The sequence below is a fragment of the Delphinapterus leucas genome, chromosome 4 (genome assembly GCF_059928025.1).
Source record: "Delphinapterus leucas isolate spDelLeu-1000000601 "Yukka" chromosome 4, BTC_Dleu_Yukka2, whole genome shotgun sequence".
NCBI classification, from domain to species: Eukaryota; Metazoa; Chordata; class Mammalia; order Artiodactyla; family Monodontidae; genus Delphinapterus; species Delphinapterus leucas.
The window spans coordinates 28,022,159-28,041,266 of NC_143132.1; the positions used below are offsets into that span (position 1 = coordinate 28,022,159).

Here is a 19,108-nt window from a genome sequence, read left to right on the forward strand (position 1 = left end):
CTGTTTCTGTTTCATAGATAGGTTCATTTGTGCCATATTTTAGATTCCACATATAAGTGATATCATATGGTATTTGTCTTTCTCTTTCTGATTTACTTCACTTAGTATGATAATCTCTAGTTGCATCCATGTTGCTGCAAATGGCATTATTTCATTCTTTCTTATGGCTGAGTAGTATTCCATTGTATATATGTACCACATCTTCTTTATCCATTCATCTGTCGATGGATATTTAGGTTGTTTAAATGTTTAGATTTTAACACAAAGTCTGTTTTTCTATTGTGGATCAAAATGATGGTTCTAACAATATTTAATATTATATCTTATATATGAATCAAGGACATTGGTATTATTCTATCCTGACTCTTTATTTCTTTTCATTTAGAAAGGGTGGTATTATTCTATCCTGACTCTTTCTTTCTTTTCATTTAGAATGGGTTTGAAAATCTGTTTCTGGACACCCGAAGTCTAATATGTTGCCAAAGCACATCTGTAAGATATGAACAAGTGAGAAACATTCAGTTCACAGGGTAGATTTGAACAATTGCCAAAACAGAAGAGTGTTTTTTAAATCTACTTTGAAGAGGATTGGAATTATTTTTATTCTTAAGGTGTATTGACATTCTGGGGCAATTTTGTTTCCACCAATAAGGGAACCATAAGCAATCATTCAAAGAGGAGGTTTCTATGATGTCATAATAGCACCACTCAGCAATAGAGTGTTCAGAGATTGGAACCTGTAAGAGTACTTCCTGACTAATACATGCACAATAAAATGCATATTGAATTAAATGGGCAGCCATGAAGGAGAGAAAAACAGGTTTATTTACACTTTTACAGTGTGTGTCTAACTCTAACTTCTCATTCCAGTCGGACAGCTTTGTGGTCCTGGCGGCCATATTGTTTTATAAATATATCACTATTAGGATCTCCAGCCATCAATAATGCCTCCCACACTGAGAGTCTCCAGATGTTGCTTCTTTGGTCAGCATATTAGTTTGCTAGGGCAGCCATGACAAAATACCATGGACTGAGTGGCTTAAACAACAGAAATTTATTTTCTCACAGTTCTGGAGGCTGGAAGTCAAAGATCAAGGCACCAGCAGGGTTGGTTTCTCCTGCTGCCTCTTTCCTGGGCTTGCAGATGCTGCCTCTGCATATTTGGTTGACCCTCTGTATACACACTCCCCTGGTGTCTCTTTCTCTTTTTATAAGGACCAATCATATTGGATTAGGGCCCCACTCTAACAGCCTCATTTTAACTTAATCCCTCCTTAAAGATCTTATCTCCAAATATGGTTATATTCTGAGGTACTAGGGGTTGGGACAAACTCTGAACTTTAAGGGAACAAAATTCAGCTCATAGCAGTTATATTTAGCCTACTTTACTTATAATCCTATACTTCATGCCTATGTGATGTCAAATATCCTGTTTTCCTGCCCCCATAACCTCTTAGATTGTCAAGGGATGCATTAACACATTAAAAGATAGTATCTCCACATTTTCTGCCAATATTGACACTTCCAATTAGAATAGTTTTGAAAAACTGAAAACAGATTCTAGTTGAATGTGAACTATATCTTTGCAAGGTCTACTTTGAAAGCAAGATCTATGTGGAGAAAAAGCTATACTTCATCAACTGAGAGACAGTACAATAAAGTGGAGATTTCTTGCATGAATCACTTGTTCTTCTTACCTTGAACATGCTCAAAGGCATACTCTGACACTGAAAATGGTTTAGAATCCCAGACCCTTTCTCATTTCTTACCTCTCTTCCTCTGCTATAGTGGTAGGCAAACATTTCCCTGAAATTATCCTATGACATATATGGGCAGAAAAAAACACATCAGAAAGTGACTAATGTCACTTTTCGAAACCTCTATCTCCCTTATTCAGGGCATGTGATTACTACGTATGTCCAAATCCCAAAGAGCCACTGAAAGACTGATAGCTCGTTTATCTTGGCCAACTTCCTAAAGCCTTCTGCATATTCCTTGCCTATTTGCTATCAGGAACATTCCTTGCACTTCTATTGCTCTGCTCTGAATCACGGAAAGAACTACCCATGCATATCCCATGCTCTCAGCTCAGCTGGCTTCAGAATGGATTGGCCAATGAAAGGGATAGGTGGGGTATTAGAATGTGAGAGAAAGGGAGAAGCCAGGCCATTCTGCTTTCTCCTTCTCCCTCTCCCCTTGGGGGCATCTCTTTGAGCTATGTCTCTTCGGTGGTTCCAATTTTCACCAGATTGGCCTACCCTGGTTCAAGGTTCTCCAGGTGAAGCAAGTCCCTGAGCTCTGGAAACTTTGCCTCCTTCCATCATCTCTCCAAATTAAGAGTCATAATAATTTCTTGCTGTTGCTAAACTCTGATTAACTCACTGTCCCTCTTTGGTGTACTCCTCCCTTACCTGTGTAACCAATCCTTTGAATTAACCCTTGATTTAAATATTCAGAGAGTATTGTGTTGTTCTGACATGACCTTTACTGTCATATGTTCTCTGGGTCTCAGTAATCTATAAAATGAGAATAATAATATAGGGTTACTTTGATGATTACATGGTTAAGTACATGTAAAGTATTTAGAACACCATGAGGCACAAAGTAAATACATAATAAATGTGAGCAAGTTCTTGCTATGATTATTATTAGGGATTCCACATGATCTATAAATTGAGAAGTTAAAACCATTAGATGAACACCAAGAAGAATTATTCAGCTGGGTTTGAATATTCTGAGTCCAGGAAAACAATACAAGTAGCAGAGTTAAGTGAGATCAGTTTACAAAATCTGATAGTCTAAGAAGGGACTGTTCTACTGACATTTCTGTAATAGTTTCATATATCATATAATGTACAAAAGAATTAGTTTAGTTATTCCTGGGCAACTACTTTACCACTAATTTCAGACCCTTGATGATCATTTGTGTTCTCTCTTGGATAGTAAAAAGGACACAAAGTTCAGATATAAGTGTCTTTAATTTTTAAAAATACATACTAGAGATATGGCAAGTCAGAAATTTATTTTTGGACAAACAAAGCTATTAGCAAGTAGAAACAGAACAAAAGGAAAAAAACCTTAAATATTAGGCAGAAGTGCTACTCATTTTTGGATTCTTCACAATGTTTATGCTAAATAGGTGCTCAATAAGTGTAATTAAAATGAATTTATAAACAAAAATAAAACCAAATTTAGGTCTTCCCTCATGGCATAGTGGTTAAGAATCCACCTGCCAGTGCAGGGGACATGGGTTTGAGCCCTGGTCCGGGAAGATCCCACATGCTGTGGAGCAACTAAGCCCGTGCACCACAACTACTGAGCCTGCACTCTAGAGCCCACGAGCCACAACTACTGAGCCTGTGTGCCACAACTACCGAAGCCCATGCACCTAGAGCGGTGCTTCGCAACAAGAGAAGCCACTGCAATGCGAAGCCCATGCACCGCAACGAAGAGTAGCTCCTGCTCACTGCAACTAGAGAAAACCCATGTGCAACGACGAAGACCCAACGCAGCCAAAAATAAAATAAATAAATTTTTAAAATAAATAAATGAATAAAACCAAATTTTAAAAATCCCCTTTCCTACTTTCTAGGCTTTCAGAAACTGTTTTTAGTATATTTAGAATACCTACTACCATCTTATAAAATGAGATGTATATACAATAATCTACTATTTTCTCAGTCTAACAGTTTGGTCTGTTTTGCATTAACAACAACGCATGGAATTTTTTTATGTGAAAGTTAGTTAAATGGTTCTGTTCAAATCTACCATAGCTTTAGTTTGGGCTATCATAAACACCTGCAATTGTGTGGCAATATTAACTGAGAATAAATCTTGTATAAGTGAAAATAGGATAGCATATTTTAAAATTAGATCCTATTGGTTTCAATTTCAGAACCTTCCATCTAAGACTGTCTTTACTGTCAGAAGAGTTAGGTTGACTATTCTAGGCCTTTTATTTTGCGCAGGGTACGAGGAACAGTCTATGATACATTAGAGCCAGCTACTGTTTTCCATACACTTACTGTGGGCCAGGACCTATGCTAAGCACTTCACAATCCGAGCAATTTAATCTTTACCACAACCTCATGAAGTTGGAATTATTACACTCTTTTCACAGAGGAAGAAGTTGTGGCTTATCATTTAAGTAAATTATCCAAGGACACACAACCAAAACATATTAAACTGGATTGAATTCAGGTAGAAGGTCTGTCTGACTTCAAAGCTTTGGCATTTAAACCCTCTACACTGTAGACCAGCCATTTTTCAAGTGTGGTTAATGGATCCTGGAGGTCCTCAAAACCCTTTCAGGGGGTCTGCAAGATGCTCCTTTTTCCAACTATATATCTGTGTGAGACCAGATTTTCCTCTTATACTTCAACACAAGCAATATATGGTAACAGATAGAAAGTAGAAGCAAATTAGAGATTTCTGTTGTCTTCTGTTAAACCAGATATCAGAGATTTCCAAAAATGTAAAACAATGTCATCCTTCTCGCTCATCTTTTTTGTTTTGGAAAAGGTGGTCACTTTTCATAAAAGTAATATTTATATTAAAATGTAATGCATTTCTTGTTTTTAAATGAAATAATGAATAAATATTTTTGAAATTTCTCAGCTGTAACTTCCAATATGAAGGGTATACAGCCTACAGAATTAAAATCTCATTGGGGTCCTCACTAATTTTTCAGTGTGTAAAGCAGTCCTAGAAAAATGCAGTCCATTTAAAAAATGTTGAAACCCACTACTGTAGACTTCCATTGTCATGAGGCATTTTGCAAGAACTAGAAATAAAACTGATCTGACAATTCTTTATGTCTCTCAGGTATCATGTATCACTATGGTGATCCTTTGAGAAACTGAGGTAGAAATAAATTGAACCAAAATTTTTTGCTTACTTAAGTACCATTCAAAAGTCAGTTTAGCTCTAGATTTAGAAATTATCATGTAGAAAAGTAGATCCCTAGAAATATGTGAATGAAAAAATAAAGCAGAGTAGGTGACTTTACTTTCTCTGTTGTTGAAAGGATCAAAGAAGACTTACTTCAAAGTACTCTGAAAATGGTAGAGGACAATTCAAAGGTATGATACTGTTATAAGTTATTATAATATGGTGGTAGTATGAAATTATGGAAATTAGGAATTGGTTTTGAGAGCTAGCTATAGTGCTATTTAATAAATATAATTTTATTGCACTAGCTAATATAATTTGTAGCTATATTATACATGTTATAAATAACAGAACATAATAAGTATTATAACTTTATATTTAAGTGCTTTACCATATATTAATCACTTGAATATAAGGTGTCTCATTTGACCCTCACTAATTATGCTATGAGACAAGCAGGACATACTCTATATCCATTCTACAAATATGGACGCCTAGTCTCAGGGCAGTTGAGTGACTTGCCAACAGTACACAGCAAGTGTATGGTCATGTTAAACCTTGTACCTAGCATAATACCTCAGCAAATATTTATTAAATAAAAAAATAAAGAAATCAGATCTGACTCTTAGTCCAGTGTATTAGCTCTGACATCTGCTGATTTAAGAAGATAATATATTTTGCAACACTGCCTCATTTGCCAACATTATTCAAAATGAATTCAAAAAGGTACATTGTGGTATTGACTTACCACTCACTTATGCAGATCTTTGTCAGGAGAGCAATAACAGATGAAGAAGATATGCTTTCTTATATTAAGGGCTTATACTCAATCCTCAATTTTATTTTTTTCTATCTTCAAAGAGTAAGTGATGTAATGCTAAATCTTTTTCACATGGCATGTTAGGATTAACTTCCAAAAAACAGAAACACACACACACACACACACACACACACACACACATATATGAATTTCACTGGAATTCCAAAAATATGATAATTTTGCCAAATAAATGGAAGTTTATTATATCTTGTTTATGACCAGTCCACTTAAGACAAACCAATGATCCCACCCTATTGACTCTTGAATTTCAGTACCATGGACAAAGACGGAAGGAAAACAAATAAGCTCAACCCCCAAAAGCCTACAGCCTGCTGGGGAGTCAGCTACAGAAACAATGTCATAGTGTACCAGGTAATGAGGAAACCAGGAATAAGGAGCACCTAACTCTTCCTAAAGAAGATGGTATTTACTCTGACACAGTTCACAATCTGGTAGGAGAATCAAGAATATAAACAACAAAATAAGAGACGTTAATAAGCAAATTTATTTACAAATTACTGGAAGTCAAAGGAAGGAAAAATGGACTTAGTCTAAGAAAATAAAGCAAGGTTTCACAGAGAGCATGGCATTTGATGTCATGGTGGAGAAAGGCCTTGGTGGAGAAAGAATGAAGTAGAAGTAGTTGACAGCACAGGTCTCGTGTCCCAGCCTACTGAATAAAGGTACTAAAAACTTGAACTTTCCTTTACTTTTGGTTCACAGAAACTTGAAGTAAACGATCATGAACCTATTGTATTTGTTTTGAACCAATTACCTGGAGGAGATGGGCAGGAAACCTTGTAGCCAGAATCTCTATAACAGTTAGCTGGTGAGTAGGAGACACTGGGTGAAAAAAACCACTCTTCAGTATGGCAATCACATTTTTTGAACGTTGCAGAATCCTCATTCACTTAAATGGAATTATCCACAGCTGTGCATATGAATGGCAATTTCTGGGAAGACAAGAATTCTCCAGAACCATTTGGGGTTATCTCCTTCTTTATGTAACTATTGCCAAAAGTGGCTGTACACTTGGCCATTAAATAATCTTACTCTAATGTTCCAGATTTCTCTGTCCTTGTTTCAAGTCTTTCTGGAAACTCTTATCTGTTTTCTTTCAACAATTCCATCCAACTAAGCCTATTTTAAGATAAACACCAACACTTTGTACTGGAAGTATCAGGGGTTGTGTTTTTGGGTGGAGGCAGCCCACTCTCTAAACCCCATGTATGGACAAATGGCCATAGTGTCTTGGTGAGAGGTAGGGTTCCACCTATTGCCACAGAAACCAAAATGCCAGATACTTGCTCTCTCAGATCCATAGAATACTCTGCCAATCAGATGCTTCCCCAGTCCACTGAATCTTTAGCTAGTGAGGCAAAAAAAGAGACAATTAAGAATTATTTCTGGTGGTGAGAGTGGGGGTCAAGTGGGAGAATGGTGGTGGTGAGGGCTTCGTGAGTGATGTCCAGCGTCAAGCCAAGAATGTAGCAACACGCTACACTGACAGCATGTAGGTCATCACTTTAGCTTGGGTTCTAACTTTCCATCTTCCCCTGGTTCCGACCTATTTTTCCAATCCAAATTCTCTATCCTTCTTTTTATCCTGTCAACTGCCAGGTAGGTTTCCAACACTTTTTTCTTAAAGGCAGAATTGATTTCTGTCACAATGAACCCTGACTGACACAGTTTTTCCTAAGTAACAGAATGTATAGAGTAATTGTATCTTGTAGTATTTCTAATTGGACAACTTTTATGGGAAATCCATTTTAAGAATGTCCTAATAATTGTTAAGTGACAGCTGATGATATGCCAATGGAAAAATGTCTTTATGATTGAATATGAAGAAAGATATCAATACATTAATTTGAGTAGCTCACATGGACACCCAAACCCAAGGGGATAAACTTTCACTATACTTGGCAATGGTAATGCTTGCTAATTATAACCAGAAATGGTTGGTTTTTGGATATAACCATTTCTCCAGTTGAGAACAGTCAGAGGAAGGAATAAAATGAGGAGATGGGAAGGGCAGTTTCTTAGCAGAAAGACTGAACTGAAAAAGAACCAGAGTACAACAAAAAGGAATTCATCTATTAATTTATTCATTCAAAGAACATTCAAGGAATGTTTAAGCACTAAGTGAAGAGAGACACAAAGAGAACCAAAGAGGAGTCCAGCTCTCACGAAGTGTATGAGAATATAGACATGTAAAAACGTATTATAATGGTAAAAGGCTACCAGTTACCTGTAATATTCCATAGGCTTGCATATTAGTTTTCTATGCTGCATAATAAATTACCAGAAACTCAGAGGCTTAAAATAACTCACTTTTATTATCTCATATTTTCCACGGACAAAGACGGAAGGAAAACAAATAACCTCAAGCCCCAAAAGGATGGGACAGGGGAAATGAGAAGGTATTAGTCAAATGGTACAAAGTTTTGGTTATGCAAGAAAAATACATCTTAGAAACTACTGTACAACATAGTGCCTATAGTTAATAATATTGTACACATTAAAAATTGCTAAGAGGGTAAATCTCTTGTTAAATAATTATTATTGGATAATAATAATAGTAAATAGATAAGAGGAAAAAATAAGAAAAGAATTTTGGTTTCCTCTTAAAACTTTCATTTTGTTCAAAAGCATATACTAAAAAGTTTAAGAAGAGTCATTTTAATCTTCCAACTAGCTTTATTGCTTATTCAACTTGGCCCAAAATTAATCTGGAAATTACTTTACTTTGAATAGACTGAAAGTGATTACACATACATAGACACACACTCACACACATACACAATCACACATCAAAAAGCCTCATATCTGAGAATTACCAGCTTAAGGTACTTGGGAACAGTAAAGTAGTTTCCATTCTACTGTGGTTAGAATTTACCCAGCACAAGTACTTGCTGTTTAAATATTTATTAACGTGTTTAAATATTAAATAGAAAACCTCTCAGATACTAGATGTGCACTAAAACAAATTGGAATTGGCTTCTGAGTTTCAACATTGATATTCTCTTTGGGAACAACTGACAAAAAGAAAACTTAATAACAAAAAATTGTACTCAGGGATGTCCTCAAAGCCAAAAATTATATTTATATTCTGTTTATTAATAACTAAAAATCTAGGGAAATTTATATATTCTTATTCCTCAATTCAGCTAAATGAAAACGTAAGATACTTTCTTATTCTTGGACTAAGTTGTTGAGGAATGCAAGTAATATGTACACAGTTGGGAATTATTGTCTTCTCTTTTTTGGAGATAAAAAGATTCTTCAGATTTTGGTGGGTTTTTTTTTTTTGGTATTTGTTTTTTTCTGAACATAAAGTTGGCATTTGAAAAGAGTATATTCTGCCTATATAACAGGATTTATTGAATTTAGAAGGTTAAGTAGTTGCCTTTCATATTTTGGATAAAATATCATACTAATAGTTGCTCATTTTTCACACCTTAATGTGTTTTTTTACTAATTCTATTCTTAAGGTGATAAACAGCTTTTTTCTTTCCTTTATATCTAGATGAATATCCAGGCAGTGTCCATATTTAATCATAAATGTGAGTCATAGAATGAATACGAATAAATTACAGGGCTAGAAGTAGATTTTTTCTATTACAGTGCAATTAGAAAAGAACTCTTAACAATCTCAGTTTTAATTCAAGTCTATGCTAATTCCAAGGTATAAGTGGTCTGGTCTGCATTAATTTCTTGCCCTAACTCTGACTTCTCATTTTTAAAACATAGTGATAGTTTTTCACAATATTCTTGTGCTGTCAGGCAGCCCATCTTATTGACACACATTCAAACACAAATGTATGCCTTACTTTTTAGAATGAAAATTAATTTGTAAATCTTTCTTATTGCTTTTCAATTTTTCTAGGTATCTAATAACAATTCTAGAAGACAATCACTACCTGCTAAGTATCATGTCATATATATATATATACACATATATACTTATATATATACATATACACATATATATACACACACATACACACACACATATATGCAAATATATATATTGCAAACTTTCTGAAAATGTTTATTTTTATAAGTTTATTTTCTTAATAAGCAGACACAACAGTTGGGGATATATGAAATTATGGAATTATTCTTAGGAAAAAATCTGTCAACAGAATTTGACAAAATTTTAGAAATTTTAGAAATTTTAAAAAAATTAAGATTCATTCACAATTGGGTTTTTTGGGTTTTTTTTTGTTGTTGTTGTTGTTGAGACTTTAGAGAGCCCTTTCAGACTTTATGAAGTAGTTGAAAATTACACCTTTATCTTGTAATGCACTATTGATACTGGTTCTGACTAAACTATTAATGTTGTATATTTACCTGAAACACTTTGAAAACAAATACGAGAGTGAAAAAAAAGATCCATGGCATATTAACTCTTCTCAAGAAGAATTATGCCTTAATGCAGACTGTACACCTATGCATCTTCTCTTGCATCAAAGTCTGTTGTTGTTTAAGATTAGAAATAACCATTCAAATGAATTCCCATTCAAAGATTCAAAGGATATTTACATTAGTCAGACACTGGCTGATGTTCAAGGACAAATAAGAAAAAGAGTCCTTGCTGTCAAAAAGCTTATTGTCTATAAAAGCTAAAACACATGTTAATACAAGTGATAGAGGTACAGTGATATGAGTATGTTCAGGGTAACAAGAACAGATGTGATCACTTCTAATGGGGAAGATCAGTGCAATGGACTGAATGTTTGTGTCCCCCAGTGAAATCCATATGCGGAAATCCTAATCCCTTATGTAGTGATTTTAGGAGGTTGGCCTTTGGGAGGTAACTAGGTCTTGAGGGCAGAGCCCTCAAGAATTAATTAACCCTCACGAATGGATTAGTGTCCTTATAAAAGGGACCCCAGAGAGCTCTTTCGCCCTCTTTCCCCCATACGAGGACACAATGAGAAGTCAGCAGCCTGTACCCTGGAGGAGTGCCCTCACCAGAACGGGACCATGCTGTCACCCTGATATTGGACTTCCAGCCTCCGGGACTGTGAGCAAAGAAACCACTAGGTGGTTTATGCCCCCCAGTCTATGGTGCTTTGTTACAGCAGCCAGAACATCTTCATTGCCACAGTAACACAAATTGTGTCTCAAAACGGATATAAGTGCTCCCCAGGTAAATGGATAGAGCCGCACAAGCGAAGGCACAGAAGCTTGAAGCATCGTGTGCTTCCTGGGAACCCCAAGAGTTTTGGTTGGCAGCATCAGGGTTTGGTGGGGTAAGAAGAGAACAGCAGGAGTTAAGGCTGGGAAGGCTGGCAGAGGCCAGATAATGTAAAGTCCTGCACCACACAAATAAGTTTGCACTTGTAAGACTTTATGTTGTCTGTCACTTGTTTTTGATATTTTAAAAACTGCTTCTTGAATTGGAGCTCCTTTTCCTAAGAAATATCATGTGGAAATCCAATGTATAAAAATATATATAAGTCGGGCCTCTCTGATTAGGTGTGTGTGAGGTACCCAGAGTCACTGAAGTACACAAAGACCTGTTTAAAATGCTTTTCACATAAATACGTCCTTCCAACAAGCAAGCACCTTGTCTTGTGTATGTTGAGAATGGCATGTCCACTCAGACCTTTGCCAATAGGGTAAAGGATTTTAGTCTTAGTTCTATATATATATATATATATATATATATATATATATAAAATAACCATGAAGAAGTACTACAACAGAGGAGAATATAGCAATATGGAGAAACTATTGTTATCTTCTTAACAATAGATATCCCTACCCCCAGCTAGGAAGAAACCTGCTTTTGTTTGGCAGGATCCTGAGAATAAGGACCCTGAATGGATGCTGTAGATAGTAAAACCAGCTAGAAAATGAATTACTCTTTTTTGAACTCTCCACTCTATGTTTTGCTTAAGTCATTTAACTTAGAATTAGAGTTCATGCTTGTAACGATACAGCAGTTAGCTAGATACTGTGTGAAAAAAGAAAGGAGGAAAGAAAGAAAAGGCGAAAAAAGCTAGATTGGGAAGAAAGCACTTAGGAAAGAAAGACATGAAGAATCTTCATGTCTAATGAGGATTTTGCTTAAGTTTCTGCCACGTGGTGTGTGATGTGGCACATTCTCCATCTCTCCGAACCATCTCTGTAAACCATCCATTTATCATTACTGTTTGGCTGGGTTTTGAGCACTCTGTGAGACACCCAGCAAAGTGCTGGCGACAATCTCCAGGTGACTTAGGAGCCAAGGCTGGGGCTGGCCTGAAAAGCCCCTATGAGTGAGTTTCATAAACATGAATGGTTTACAGTATATCCTGAAACCCACCTGCTCCTCCCGTATTAACTTAGAAGATACGTGTCGCCTAAATTCACTGTTAAGATTGTGATGTGTGATTATGATGTCAATTAGGGTTGTAACGGCATCTGATTTCCAACTTTCCCTGCTACTTGGTCTCTAAGCCATAGCAGCTTTCACCCCTTCCTCCTGCCTGCTTAGCCAGTGGTACTAAATTAATATCAAGTGTTTGGACAGCCAGGGTTCATTCTGAACATCAGTCCCTTACTTCCTCTTCAGGAGCTGTAAAATTCACCTACACCAAGAACTGGTTAGAATAATAACTATTAGCATAACTGGTTTATACTTCCCTTGACCAGAAAAGTTCTAGCTTCTTAATTTCCTGTCTTCACTATGCTGAGATTATCAGATGCCAGTTTCAAGACAAATGATGAAACAGCCATAAAAGGAGGAGTGTTCAGGAAGGCTCAGCTCACTACTGGGAGCTCACGTTCATATATTACGAATGAGGTTCCTCTTGCTATCATCCCTTCAGTGAAATGTAAAGAAGAAAGATTCTGGGTTTGTATTTTGCTTCTGACAGGCCCATAAAAAAGAAGAGCCAGCCCATGTGTCTAAAGAAGAAAGAGGAAGTGAATTACTGATATATGGGGGCAATATAATAGTTAAGAACCCAGTGCTTTTCAAAAATGAATGGACATACACATCACCTGGGAATCCTGTAGAAAGTCATATTCTGATTGAGTAGGTTTGGGATGGAGGCAGAAGGTCTGAATTTTTAATAATATGACCAGTGATACAATTCTGCTGGTCATGTATCCTACTTTGAGTAGCAAAATTCTAGAGTCAAATTACCTGGATTCAAGCCTTGGTTCTTGACTCCACCAAGCTGAGCGACGTTGGGTAATTTAACATCTATATGACTCATTTCCTTATCTGTAAGGTGGGAATAAAAATATTACCTACATCCATGAGTTGTTGTGAAAGTTAAAAGAGTTCATGTATAACAGCACTGAGAAGAATATCTGGCACATGGTAGGTGCTCAATAAATACTAGGGAAATGAATTACTTAACAGAAGGATAGAAGCTGAGGAAAGGACCTGTGGCTTTTGAACCCAACTCTGGTTTTTTTGGCTGTGCTGCACAGCTTGTGGGATTTTTAGTTCCCCAACCAGGGATGCAACTCAGGCCCTTGGCAGTGACAACATGGAGTTCTAACCACTGGACCACCGGGGAATTCCCCCAACTCTTCTTTTTTTTGGAAAAAATAATGATAGTGAAAATATCACATTTAAAAAAAGTTTTATTGAAGTATAATTGATTTACAATATTATATTAGTTTTAGGTATACAGCATAATGATTCAGTATTTTTACAGATTATACTCCATTAAAAGTTATTACAAGATAGTGGCTATAATTCCCTGTGCTATATAATATGTCCTTGTTGCTTATCTATTTTATACATAGTTTGTACTTCTTAATCCCATACCCCAAATTTGCCCCTCTCCCCTTTGATAACCTCCAGCTTGTTATCTATATCTGAGTCTGTTTCTGTTTTGCATATGCATTCATTTATATTATTTTTTATATTCCATATATAAGTAATATTTCATTGTGTGTATGTATATATGTATCACATCTCTTTATCCATTTATCCATTGATGGGTATTTGGGTTGCTTCCATATCTTGGCTATTGTAAATAGTGCTGCTATGAACATTGGGTTCATGTATCTTTTCGAATTAGTGTTTTCATTTTTTCTGGAGGTATACCCAGGGGTGGAATTGCTGGATCATATAGCAGTTCTATTTTCAGTTTTTTGAGAAAGCTTCATATTGTTTTTTATAGTGACTGCACCAATTTACATTCCCAGCAACAGTGTACGTGTCCCCGTTTCTCCACATTCTCTCCAGCATTTGTTATTTGTGTTCTTTTTGATGATACCCATTCTGACAGGTGTGAGGTGATATCTCATTGTTGTTTTGATTTACATTTCTGTTTTAATTAGTGATGTTGAACATCCTTTCATGTGCCTGTTAGCCACCTGTATGTTGTCTTTGGAAAAATGTCTATTCAGGTCTTCTCCCATTTTTTGATTGGGTTGTTTATTTTTTTGATATTGAGTTGTAAGAGCTGTTTATATATTTTGGATATTAACCCCTTATCTGTCATATCATTTGCAAATATTTTCTTCCATTCCATAGGTTGTCTTTTCATTTTGTCAATGGATTCCTTTGCTGTGCAAAAGCTTTTAAGTTTAATTGGGCCCCATTTGTTTATTTTTGCATTTATGTCTTTTGCCTTAGGACACAGATCTAAAACTCTTTTATGTCTCCCCAAAAGAGTCATCTGCCCTTTCAGCCTCTAACTTTGTACCATTGGTTGCCTTTGAGTCAACTCTGTAGAATCCTAATTAGGGCTCAGAAGAGCAAAATGGGAAGCCTCTGCAGAAGGTAATGGGTTCTTTTTTTTTTACTATGTAAGGGCAGGAAATGATCATATTTATATTTAAGAAAATTGCTCTGAGAGCAGATGGGAGACAGCAGGAGCTGGACAAAACTGGGGCTGGGGAGATAAGGTTACAGACTGTCATAACTGACCAGGGAAGAGACAAAATGAACTTGAGATTCGGGTAGTGGAGAGAGTTGGGGAGGGGTCAATACAAGCACAACTAAGGAAGTTGACTTGACATAGCATTAATTAGCGGGCACAGCTGATGTTTAGGGAAAAGCATGGGAAAGTTTTCTAGCTTGGGTAAGAAGATAGATCTTGGGAGTGATTTGCAAAGATAGAGAGTAAAGGGAGAGGGAATATGTCATTAAAAAGATGAATAAAACAGAAGGAGAATAAGATGGTAATAGGACTAATTTTGGACACATTGAAAGTGACTGTGGAGCTAGATAACCACAAGCAATTAGATATCCAGGTCTAGAACTGAGGAGATATACATGTTGACCAGACAGATTTGGAAGTCATCAGCATTTGTGTGTTAAGGCCTTGGAAGGGAATGAGTCTATCCAGGGAAGTGTGAGCTGTAACACAAAATGGAAGCCATGAGGGAGACTGAGAAAGAACAATGGGAGAGGGAGAAACAAAGTCAAAAGAGAGTTATGGCAGAAAGCCATGAGGCCAGTGCTTCATCAAGGAGGGAATGGTCAATAGAGCCAAATTCCACAAAACAACGTCTACACTGCCAGGAACCAGTTCTCCCTCCATGATTCATTGAACCTGTCAACACCACATCATGATTCTAATCTCTCAGGTCAAAGCCCAGTACCTCTGTCTGACTCATTGTTTCCTCATTCTCTATATTTAAGGTGCTAAATTTCCTTCCCATTCCTTGATATCCATTCCTTTGTCTGTAAACTCAATGCCATATTTATTCCCTTCAATTCTTTACAATAAATTTTTAACTTGAAATATTGGTTTTGTTTGGGAAAATAAGTCCCTATGTATCTAAGTATTAAGAAATGTATGAGAATAATAAACACCAAATTTAGGATGAGGATTACCTCTGCAGAGGGTGGGACAGTTATGATTAGGGAAGGGATATCAACTGCATTAATAAAGTTTAATACTTAAGCTGGGTAACAGGATCATGGATTTAAGTGTCCTGATAGTTAAATAATGCAAAAAAAAAAAAAATGATTTAAGAAATGCTTTATAATGACATCACCCTGAAATTCAAGTTTTTAAGGTCTTCTCAGTGTGGGACCCTGCTCTCTGTCTTATCTTACTTCCCACAGTTCCTTGCAGTATTCTCTTCTGGGTCTGGCTCCTCTCTATATCATTCAAAAAGGTCATTGTCAAGTGCATTTCTTTGTTTTCTTTCATTATTAGCGTCCCCCTGCCAGAAATGCAACTCCACTCAGTCAGGTATTCCTCTCCAAAATCTTTACAGCCCTTTAAGCTCAGAAACATTTGTTGCCCTCTCTCCGTTGAACATGAACTCCCCGCCCTCTGAAATCTCACGAGTGCATGCATGTGTGTGTGTGTATGTGTGTGTAACATCCTTATCTATCACTTTCAAATCTATTTGCATGATATTTTTATCAATATAGTTCAGTAATTCTAATCCTGGTGGCACATTAAAATTATCTGAGACGTTCTTAAGAAATATTATATGTCTGGACTTCGACTCAAACAATGCTGAATGACAGAATTTTAAAAATCTTCCAAGTTGATTCTAATACTACAGTTCTAGCTTGATCATGCCTTCAAGGCAGGGGCCACCTCTTCTTAGCCACCTCTACACTAGCACAGAATTTCACATATGAGTACATGAAATATGTGAATACGAGCTTAAACACCAATTTCATTCAATGAAACCCGGAAAAGCTAATAATCTTAAACTACTGCACTATTCTTCTGATATTACAATATATAAAAAAGTCCACTTAGCAGTAACTTGACTTTCAGTAGTTCACTGTCATGAATATTTGGAAGCAAGTTACCTAAATGTGCAAACATGAACAGCTGGACTGAAGTCGAACACGGACTGAGTGATGTTGAATACTGGAATCCAAGGAGGCAAGGCCATAGATAAAAGCTTTTAGTTCCAATGTTTGACAACTGATCCTTAAAGCCAGATGGGATCAAAGTAGCAGTAGACAAGTATGAAAAATAAAGCATGAAAAATGTAGGGCATTTAGTAAAAGAATGACAGTACAAAGATGTTAAAAAGAATCGTTCATGATAATAAGCAATAGTGGGATAAATCCTGTTCTAATTTTCCAAATTAAATCATAAATGTTTATAACTTGTGTGTTGCATTGTTCTTTACAGGCAAATGGTATTTAAATGCCTAAAGTTGTTACATCTGTGTTAGTTGTGTCAAAATGATACGCTTATATTTGCTATAGTCTTGATGGCAAGAGTTAGATAATTATTTACATCATTGGCATACCATCAGAAAAGAGAATGTATTTTTAATCCAAATTTTCAGAAGGAAAATGAGAAGATATATTAGATAACTTTTAATGTCTCTTCCAACCTTTAGATTCTTTAACTGAACTACTTCTACTGATCTATCTTCAAGCTCACTGATTCTTTCCTCGGCCATGTTACATCTACTGATAAGGCCATAGAAAGCAGTCTTCATTTCTGTTACAGTGTTTTTTGACTTCTTACATTTCTTTTTGATTCTCTCTTAGATTTTTCATCTCTCTGCTTATACTACCTCTCTGTTCTTGCATGTTGTCCTTTTTTTTTTTCACTAGGGCCCTTACCATATTAATCATAGTTATTTTGTTTTATTAAAAAAATTTTCAGGAACTGTTTATTTTCCAACAACCTTGTTTCCATTTTCTGTTTAAGAATCTGTAGATGAACAGCTTAAGAACTCTCAGTGGTTGCTCCTATATGTCCAATGGACTGAGCAGTGGGAGCTGCAACTATTCTTCAGCAGTAAACTTCTGAAAAGGCACAGGGGGAACCTTCATGCCTTCAGCCCAGCCTGAGACCTCGGGTTGAGTAACAGTAAACTCAGGAGCTGGAGCAGTGCATTCACTCTGAAATTTCTCCTTGGTCACAGCCTTTTCAGCAGCACCCTCCTCTTCCTTTTCAATCTCTTTAGGATTTCTGTAGAAGTAGAGATCAAGCATGACCTTCCATAAGTGTTCCTGGGAGATGGTGCCATGCACACGTAGAACTTCTGGGACAGCATCCATCACATCAGACCAGCTGAGCAAGCTCCCTTGTATGGGTGGCAATGTCCACATAGCACAGAGAGTCTGTGTCACACAGAGCAATAGTAGGCAGGAGACGCCCCTGTGAGAGGCTGGTTGTCAGCCCTGGGATCAGTAACCACCAAAAGTCTCGGCTCCAGTAAGGCTTCCTGGATCTAGTTCCAAGTTCTAGGAGTAAGGCAGCTAGCAACAGAGCAGAAAACTTCAGCTCAGCTCACTGGCCAATATTCCTGGATGACATGACACTGACATCAGCTGGGTTTTCAAAGGCAACAACGGCACCAGCTGCCGGCAGAAGCTTCTCTCAGATTTTCTTCAGATTTATGATGTAGATGCTATCACTTTACCTTTGGTGATGGACTATTCCATTTAGAAGTCAAGGTTAGTACCACCTAAGTGTGTTCCTGCTGCGAGGAATTTAAGGAACTCTTCCTCTCTATTTGCAGGACATTGAGGGCTCTGGACATTGTGAAAGTTTCCCTCTAAGTTACAAAAGAACCCAGAACAATGCTGTATGGACCCCTCTCTGGGTAGCACATAAAGGCTAATCACAGCTATTTTCAATTCTCTGTCTGATAATCCCCAAATCTGTGTCACATCTAAGTCTGGTTCTAATGCTTTCTCTGTCACTTCAGTCTGTTTTTTCTTGCCTTTGGCAGGCCTTGTAATTTTTGGTTGAAAGGTAAATATGGGGCTTCCCTGGTGGCGCAGTGGTTGAGAGTCTGCCTGCCGATGCAGGGGACACGGGTTCGTGCCCCGGTCCGGGAAGATCCCACATGCCACGGAGCGGCTTGGCCCGTGAGCCACGGCCGCTGAGCCTGCGTGTCCAGAGACTGTGCTCCACAATGGGAGAGGCCACAACAGTGAGAGGCCCGTGTACCGCAAAAAAAAAAAAAAAAAGAAAGGTGAATATGATATGTACGAATAATTAGAACGAGGTAAATAGGGTTTTAGTATGAAGATTTATGTTAACTTTTGCTGTAGCAATAGGTTCTAGAAGATTCGAATTCCTCTAGTGTCCTTGCTTTGTTTTTCCTCTTGACTTTGGGCTTTCCTGAGAATGCCTCCTCAGAGAGAGTCTGCTTCTTGTAGGACTTAGAGGTGTAATCTACTGTTTTACTGGAGCCCTGTTAGTGTGGTAGTATGCTGTGGGCAAGGGGGAGAGTTCTATAATTTTTCAATTAAATTTCAGTGTTTTAATCGACCTTGATCTTGGACTGTGACCTTCACAGGTGTTTCTCCATGGTACAGCTTCCCCTACCCACCGCCCTGCACTCCATTCCCTGGCTGCAGCCTTCCCTATCTATTTCCTTGAACCTCCGATCCCTGTTGACTATGCTTTTGTTTTCTGTTTTTGTTTTCCCTCTTCAGGTGAAACAGGAAGCCTGGAGGGGGGTGGAATGGGAGGGGTTCCCTTCCACCAG

General features: G+C 37.2%; 1 pseudogene; it reads right to left on the minus strand.

Moving 5' to 3' along the window:
• Window positions 1-16,491: 16,491 nt before the first annotated feature.
• LOC111174951 (small ribosomal subunit protein uS2 pseudogene) lies at window positions 16,492-18,419 on the minus strand (annotated as a pseudogene).
• Window positions 18,420-19,108: the final 689 nt, after the last annotated feature.